Source organism: Pogonomyrmex barbatus, unplaced genomic scaffold (assembly GCF_055798465.1).
Source record: "Pogonomyrmex barbatus isolate J1 unplaced genomic scaffold, ASM5579846v1 scaffold10, whole genome shotgun sequence".
NCBI classification, from domain to species: Eukaryota; Metazoa; Arthropoda; class Insecta; order Hymenoptera; family Formicidae; genus Pogonomyrmex; species Pogonomyrmex barbatus.
Window position 1 is genome coordinate 2,854,097 of NW_028297099.1, and position 9,233 is coordinate 2,863,329.

The following is a 9,233-nucleotide window of genomic DNA, read 5'->3' on the forward strand; positions in this document are numbered from 1 at the left end:
TTGATAGTTTGAAGTTTTCCTCAATGTCGTTGTTTAATGCAAACAGCTCCAATCATATAACAGAAATTTAAAAATTTTGCCAATTTGAGTGAGAGGTAACACTATATTATATTAGGATTATAAGGGAACTAAAGTTAATGACTTTTTCAATCTACATATTGCTTTGATGAGAGCAGAGATGGCTTTGCAATTCTAATGAATTTTTTGTCCCCATATCATATAATTCATGTGAATTTTGAATATCATAAGTAACACATAATGAAAAGAGACGGATTGCAAAATTTAACTGTCATTCATTACATATCATAAAATTATTGTAATGTCAAAAACAGAGCTTGTTATTCAGAAATGAGTAAAATAATCTATTTAGGTAAAGAGCTTACATGCTGAGCGTTGTTTATTTGTTATGTAATCCAACTTTTGAGCAACGTCGATGAATATTGGAAACATTTTAATCCTGACGCGAAGATAGGATATGAATAAAGTCCTCGCCGAGCTAATTAATCGAAATTGAGATAAAACAAAATCTGACTTCGCCAGTAAATCCGTATCCATGGATGTATAATTTAGCAACGTGTGGCATATTTATTAGTAGTCGATTACACGAGAATGCATGCTGAGCGCGTAGATAGGTCGTTTCGCTAATAGGCTGCACATTCTCTCCGTAATTTATTTAGAGGCATATTGAATAGAGATAGAAGGAGAGAAGGAGACAGAGAAAGAAAGGAGGAGAGAGAGAGAGAGAGAGAGAGAGAGAGAGAGAGAGAGAGAGAGAGAGAGAGAGAGAGAAACAGTATGTATGAAAGATATCCATTGCCTCTCTTTCGTATGTCCATGTTGCATACGCCTTTACAACTGTCCACTAAAAGTCTACCTCGCCTTTGTCGTTGGTTAAGCTTGATGATTGAATTGATTCCGCTCGCGGCGATTCTGCCGTAGCAATTCCCAGAAATAAATACTCTAATCAATCAGTTTCTAAGGATAGTGATCTATTATACCGAATTAAATTAAGCATTCGATAAGTATTCTGTATCCGAGGGTATAATGGTTCTTTTGCTTTTTACGCTTCCGTCGAACTCCGGCGAACAACATCGTTGGAAGAAGATATCAGCGTGTAAGATAAGCTCCGGTAGTCTCGGCGCAACACGGCGTCGTAACGGGGCAATTTCCACTCATTATACGGCACTAATTACGATTGGTCGCGGCGGAAAGTAAAACTAAAGTTTCGAGCGCAAATAGTTTTGCGCAAATAATTTATTCTTTCATTTCATTTCTTTGCTCGCTCACTGACCGGCTCTGTTTCTAACTCTCGCCGCCGGCGGAAGATTAAAATGGTGAGATAATGAGAACTGTATGGCAGACTTCTGGCATCCTTCCCCTCTCTTTTTCTCTCTTTGCCAATTTCTCCTTCTTCCTTTGCCGCGCGCCACGCTCTTCCCCGGGAAACTTCCTTCGTATCACTTTCCTTTCTGCAAACCGTTCCTCGGATTATTTCGTGATTGCCGAAAAAGAATCGCGCGAGAATGCTCGAATTTTTAATTGCTTCCATAAATATTAGCCTGCATAACTACGATTATCTCGTTTGAAAACTGCAATGTTCTCCATTTGCAATTTTAGAACTCGAAAGATCGAAGTTTCATTATTCAGGCATACGATATATGGAATATAAACGGAATGAAACGCCTAAAATTGTTTATAAAATTTTTTAATATGCATATATATGCTTCTGTCGCTTATACGGATGGTATAGTGTTATTCGATATTTATGCAATTAATATTGATTCGCTAATCGACTAGAAATTAAAACATGCAGTCATGTAAATGTATCGTTTTAACTTATATCGTACTTCACTTTAATCTGCTACAAAATATTAATTTCAAAAAATTTCATATCTAGGAAAAATGTTATTTTTCGTGAAAGTTAATTTAATTATTTCAGTGCATAGCCCATTTTGAAAAATTTGTCGCTACTCGCTACATCTACTTTAAATTGATTCTTTAAAATATTATTTAAAAAATAATTAGTTACACATTGTGTAATTACCTACATTATGTGTTAAAAAATTATTTACATAATTTATTGAATTAATACGACTATTTTTTTACATAACTTTATTTGCAGAATAATATTTTAATAAACATAAAAAAGTTACTTTCATTTATTACTATTGATAATTAATTGTTATTTAACAAATCAATTTATAATTATTAATATTATATCAAATTTTTATAATTTTGTTCCTAAAATGCCTTACCGCCATTCTTATAAATGTGAATAAATTACCTTATGCAACAAACTGCGTGCTCTTATGCTATTTTAAATAAAGTTAGTTTTGCAAAGCAAAGACCAATATTCGCACAGTAATAAAATTGTACGCGATATAAAATGCAAATGCGGTTAAAAAGCACGCACTGCGTTCACTCCACTTGCATCACGATGTACATTATGGATTACCGAGCAGTGTGATAAAAATTCATATCAGTGAACTGCGGTATAATTTTAATTTCTTGTATTTCGTAACCATTTTTCAAAATACCTTTTTCTATTTGACGAAAAATTTTAATTCGAAAAACTTTTTTAATTAACAATAACATGAATTTTTATTATTTAATATTTTGTTATTTTACAGATTAAAAAATTCACGATACACAAATATTACGAAACAGATACTATTTATATAATTTATTTTTAGAGATACATTCTGATTTGTTTAATATTGATTAAGATTGACCAAATTGAATATATTGAATATTGAGATAAGACCAAACTTATTTGTAAGTATAAGAATGTATTACACATGTATGCTAATTTCGATATTAGAGCACAATAGATAAAAAAATTAAAGTTACTACTTTAAGTTACTGAAATGTTTCTGATTTTCTGACAGTCTTCACGTGTACCTACTGAAAGTCAAAAAGATATAAGGCATTCTCGCTAATGGCATCGGTCTCGTAAACTTCATTAAGATCGGTAATATTATATTTGAACCGGACGTGTGTGCGCGAGGTCACGAAAGTAATCAGGGATCAGGGACTTCCAATTAGAAAAGCCTCTCGTCGGCTTTCATGCGCTGGCCGCAATCAAACGAGTGGCAAACGAGATTGATTAATGGGATTAGAAGACCTACGAGCCCTGCTGGTATTGCTTAATACTTAATATTTTGATACGGCCACCCCGGATTTACGATCAAAGAAAACTAGACTTGTCCCTTCGACGTCGCCTCGCTTATTACGTACGCATCAAGCCGGCCGCGAATTGTTTACGCAGCGAACAACGATTTTAAAAACGCCGATATCGCTCAGAAAATTGAGAATTATTTATGCACGCACTTGCTCCGGGCGAATGGGTGACCTGCTTTTCGAAATCGAAACGGTGTTGCGGGCATTTAATAGCAGAATTATCGAGTTGTCCATGACCCGGCAATAAAATATACAGATGAAGCTAATTACATTAATGAACCATAAAAAAATCAACGCGAATGTTAATTAGTGTGGTCATCGGAACAGACATGGAAATATAGACATGAATTGTTAATTGCGAAACAATTTATTAATTTAACTACGGGAAACCGACACTGTTACTGTAGACAATATAATGCCTCCTCTCTCTTTTCAGAGTTCTCTTTGGATATTGACAAACTTTCTCTAGAGTTCGACACAATTAATGTGCTCGATACAATTAATTTCGAGATAGCTAAGAGGCGTACAGGATCATTTCGTTCAACAACATTAGTCGCATGTTGCATTGACGTGCAGCAAGGTGAAAATGGGCGCGGCAGTGATGTTTCCTTGGCGTTACAACGCTATAGATAATTAGTTCTAATAGGCACTCTAAGGCTGACTGCTGTTACCGACAAGACGTTGCCGATGAGAGCCTTTCTTTCCCTCTTTCTTCCCTCGTTGGCGAAGGCCGATACGTTTCCAACTACATACATACGGCTTGTTCAATCTCCATCGTGTATACATGATGTCCCATTACGTTACGTGCATGCTAACTGTTGTCCGTTACATTTATATCCCCCGGCTGTTCAGGAGTAATGGTCCATCGTCTCCGACATTGCGCGCTCCAGAAGAACCAGATCGGCAAATGGAGAAATCCAACGAATTGCGATGAGCTGAAATAATAAACGTTTAATGAAGTCTCTCGCTACTTTCGTCACACAACTTTGCAAATTTTATATCAATCCTTTTTTTATTCCTGCAACGCAAAAGTCAGATATGTCGATTAAAAGTCCTTTACACAATGAGACAGTAATAACGAAATTTACAGCATTAATTTAAAGCGAAATTATTAAAAAAAAACAGTCAGGTTTTATATTACGATGCAGTGATAAAGCCAACGCGATATAGATAATAAATCATATTCCGCGTTTAAAATTCTATATGTATAAACTGTATCTCTAAACGAAAATCTTGAACTTTTGAGTGAACGCCGAAGGCACCAAGATACTTGACATTCGAGCCATGTTGCCTCATATTCTTTTACGACCGCTGTAGCCCTTCACTTGATAAGACGAGTTTGCAATCGATACTGTGATACTTCGTGTCACAGAACTTTGTCGACACGTGTAACGCCGAAGTTTGCCTTTCGGATGACAGAGAGGAGAGATACTGCTTTTTATTTACTATTTATTGCCTGTTTTGTTTCACAACAAAAATATTACGGATATTAGAGCAAGAAATATACACGAGTAATCGTTTGTATTTCAAGTTTGGCTATTTAGTTTTTCAAATCAGGTTGAGTATCCCAGATCTGTTTTACGCAACAATCATATAAGGAATATCATAAAATATTGTTAGACATTATTTTCGTTCTAAAAGATTACGATATTTTTGCAAATGAAGATTATATGTGGACGAAACGTAAATGTATATGAGATATATTCTGTGGGCTTCTTGAGTAATATATTTTCATTTTGTTTTACGAGCTTTGATGTTACTCGGTTTTTCATGACGATTTGCAGCGGACGATGCAATTTTTACATCTGATATGAATCACAATTTGCGCCGTGAGAGGGCATATGAAACTTTCGTGAAGACGTAGCGTAATATCCAGAAGCATTCGTTATCATTTCCCCCGAATTCCACCGAATTCAATGCCTTGTTCGAAAATATTGGAATTGCGATGGAAATTGCGGTTTTAAGGATTTACAAAGCTAAAAATATCCCGCTAAGTCTGAATGATTTTACGCGCTTTTACGCGCGCGATTGAAAATTAAACTCCGTCGGATTAACTCGTCGAATAAATTACGTGCAAATTTGAGAAGTCACGATATTCCGATCACGCGTTCCGGTCTGCGTTTGCTTCCTCGCCGGAATTGAAACAACACGGGGGGAGTGCGTATAACTCCAACGTAGACACGTCGGATTCAAGTCGGGGCATCAGCGACTCCGATGTACCCGGATGTTTGATGGCCCATTTTCGCCGAAACTACGGCGAAACGGATGCGCGATGCGCGTACACACGGAGCTCAAGACTCATGACTATCGTCGTCAGGATGGTGATCGGTGGATATGTTATGCAAATTCAATTTGCGCTGAATACCGTACACCGTGACACGCACGGTGCCTAATTTCGCCCAGAACGAAATTATAAGCCTGTGGCAAGACGTACGGCGACATCGCCGCGAATTTCACGTGCAGTGGGTAACGTTCGTAGCAACGTTTACGACCGCAAATGTCATTTCCCTTCGTCGATCCGTGTCCCCGATTCTCTCTCTTTCTCCCGCGTGGTATCTAAAGTATAATTGCCACTCCGGGCAATTTTAAGCGTGGCAGAAGTTACGGAAATCTTCTCTGGACTAAGAAAATTTTCGGGGACAATTCTCGCAGGGGTGCAGAGGGCGCAGTTTTAACAAGTTATAGGCAATGGTTAATCCGAAAGGCTAATTACAGCGTTCCCAGGAAACGAGAGAGTCGACTACTGTCTCTAGTCTCGAGCGAACCCTCACGACTCTTAATCGCCAGTTAATTCGATCCGGAGATAATTCGCGCCTTGGAAAGTTCATGGGAAATGTATTGTAGGGATTTAATAGTCCGCGAGATATGCAAGGACATTAATTAACGTTAAACTATAACGTTCCGCGGATGTAAATGGGAAACAGCGCTTTGTGGGCGTGAGCCAAGCGCGATACGTAAACGTGACGAATTAACCGGAACGGCTAACAGCGTATTGACAGAGTGAAATTCCTAGAATATAGCATAGAGGAAATGCTAGTCTAGTTGAAAAAAAAAAAATAGTTCTGTCATTATAGAGTTCTATCCGTGACGCGGCTCTCGTGGCAAATTATGAGTTGCAATTGTCGATCATTATCCTCTTCTGCTCCGTTATCTCACGCGTTTCATTGTCTATTCCTCTGAGTTGTCGTAAATCATTGTAAATCTAAACGTATAGTTTAGAAATTCTCGTCACGATACGATGATGAATTCTTGATATCGTATTTCTACATTTCATCCGTGTCAGCAAATAATTATTCTAGATATCGGAATTATTTCCATTGTTGGACTCGATCGTCATTTATCACGAAATAAATAATTATCGGTCATAATTTATCGTAACGGGACGCCTGAAATTAAAGACAAATATTTGAATATGATTTGCCAATATGTCGCGTCTAGTTTGATGATACATCTATCAAATATTGATACTCGTCACAGATTGGCGAATATCAATGACATAATATTGTTTACCGAGGCTCGTAATTTGCAATCAAACAAAAATTTTTGAAAATGATTACATTAAATGATTAAATTAATAATAAAAATGTCTAAATATTTAAACAAATAACATAAACGTTTCTTCTTATTTTACACATCCAAAGTTTTCATCCAAGATTTCCATCGAGTGATTGTTATTACAATGACATAAAAAATGCAACTCTTGACGATTTTTTAAATAATCATGAAGAAATTTGAAAACTATTCCGGTGAAATAAAAAAAGGCGAATTAATTGAAGCAATAATTTTTTTTAAACAAAAGTGAATCGATTTCGGTAATTGCGTGATTATATCAACAAATACATGTATAAATTTAATTTTGTTTAGTCTGTTTATTTGAAAAATGAGTGATTATGACAACTACTGATATTTATCTGGTATTTATCTGAATTTTTTAGTAAAAACAATTTTATATATATTTTCGTCTAACGGATAGGAACATAAATCTTTGCCTTAGAAGAAGAAACCTAACGGTGATCCACGAAATAGTTGGTTGTGAAAAATGTTCTCAGCATTATTGGAGCGGACATGATAGTCGTGATAGAAAACAACATTCCATTCAGACGAAGAATACTTGGATATACGATCAGGAATTCGCACGATTGATTCGAAAGCGTTTTTCAATATTCTCTATAATACGGTCGGAAATATTGTGGTTTCCGTATCATTCCCGTCTTTCTCTTCGCAATATTTATAACACATCTTAAAATAAGGGAAGTAGCAAAGCGGTTTACTTTCTTATAGCCAATTGGGGTTCTGTCAAAAATAATGCCCTAATATTTTTATTAAAAAACAATTTATTGTAGATTTACATGGATTCTTTAAATAAGTAATGAATTCATGACATACAATATATTTTACTTTGTTTGTTCTTAATCTTATTTTCCGTATTTTTAATTAATTTTTAATTAATAAAATATATTTTTTTATATCAATAACATTTACAATGGACTATTAAAGCGCGCATTGTTGTGTTTTAGTTTCCTCAAAAAAAAAAAAAAAAAAAAACGTCGCCGATGTAAAAATGGAGAAAACGTTAGATATTCTCTTTAGTCTCTGTATATTTTAAAAGCCGACTGGTCTGCGTTTAGCCGCATTATTTATTTAACTCCAAAGATATTCTGAGGAAAGAAAAAAAAATTCTCTAGCATTTCCAGCTTGTGTACATTCATTATGCATTTATCTCGAAATACACCGTAACTTTGTAACTCTGCCCGTTACAATGTGGCGTTTCGCCGCATTAAATTGCTATTCCCTTAAACGATTTGTGATTTCGGTAAAGATAGACGTTTCTCAGCTCGCTCGAATTTGCTTTGTCTCTCAAATAGAATGGATAGATCGCGATAGATCTTTGGGAGATTTCGTTCCACCTACTTCACCACGCGAGGTAACCCTTTATCACGTAACTATACCCTCAGATTTATCTGCTCCGGGCGAGGACATGTGTTTGCACAACGACACACGTTATTACCTCGCGTTCGCCAAGATCCGGCTGCTAACCGCGCGCCGCGTTTTAAACATATTGAACGCGAGTGAATAACGATAGGCGATAATTGCACTTAAGAAACAGCTTGATTAAAACTTGGCCGACGACAGCGGCGGCGGTACCTGCGGGATAAATCGCTCATTACGTCGCGTAATTGGGTCGCGCGCTCGCGCAATTTGCGGAATCCGCCGCGCTATCTGCGTTTTCCTCCTTGCCGCTTTCAAGCTGGAAACTCCTGCCGTGATATCCCCCTCCCCCCCGCAGAGTTACCAGCCGTCGTGTTTGACGGCGATACCGTGCGCGTAAAATGCGCACGTACACCGACGTGCGAACAGATTATGACGGATAGTCACCGGCGAGATACTTAGTCGGCGCGGCGTCATTACGGCGCACTCATTTTTCAAGCTCGTTCGCGAGATATCGTTACGAGGCTGCGGCAAAATATCCCTTTCGAGGACGGAGTTGAATTAACCGCGATACACACCGGATGCTCGCCCGGGCGCGGTCTGTCGGCGTTTAAGAGAGTCGCATTCGCGCGCGGGACATTAATTCTCCGATATAGAGACGAAAGAATGCCGCCGCACACCGACCGAAGGCAGGGAGCTTGCCGACGGCGGAAGATAATGAAAAAAATGGAATGACTCCGGAGAGAACGACGCCCCGCGGGATCCCGTTACCTCTCGCGACGCAAAGCAGTAAAGCGTCGACCAATTTACAGACGTCTCTCGCGGCAGGATTGCATAGAAGATACTTTTCGCCATTACAAATAAATAATCAAAAAAAAAAAAGGTTTAACAACAAGATTGAAAGAATGATTGAAGGATCAAGCGTTTATAAAATTTATAACAAAACGACATTAACAATTAATAGGATCGAAAAAGTTAGTTTTGAGAAAGTAATTTCTTATCGTTACTATCTTTGTAAAAAAGTAACTTGTTACTTTATCGTTACTTAAGAAGTAGTGAGTTGTTACAATTTCCATTACTTTTTCATTACATTTTGAAAGCTTATTTTTATTTCATCCTGAAAC

At 37.2% G+C, this 9,233-nt stretch overlaps 1 long non-coding RNA gene across 1 annotated transcript in view; it reads right to left on the reverse strand.

Moving 5' to 3' along the window:
- Nucleotides 1–3,528: 3,528 nt before the first annotated feature.
- The window catches only part of LOC105422958 (uncharacterized), a 12,239-nt gene continuing 6,534 nt past the window's right edge, over nt 3,529–9,233 (reverse strand). The window contains exon 2 of the long non-coding RNA XR_967325.2: nt 3,529–4,115. This is a non-coding gene — a long non-coding RNA (uncharacterized LOC105422958). The remainder of the gene's footprint in view (nt 4,116–9,233) is intronic.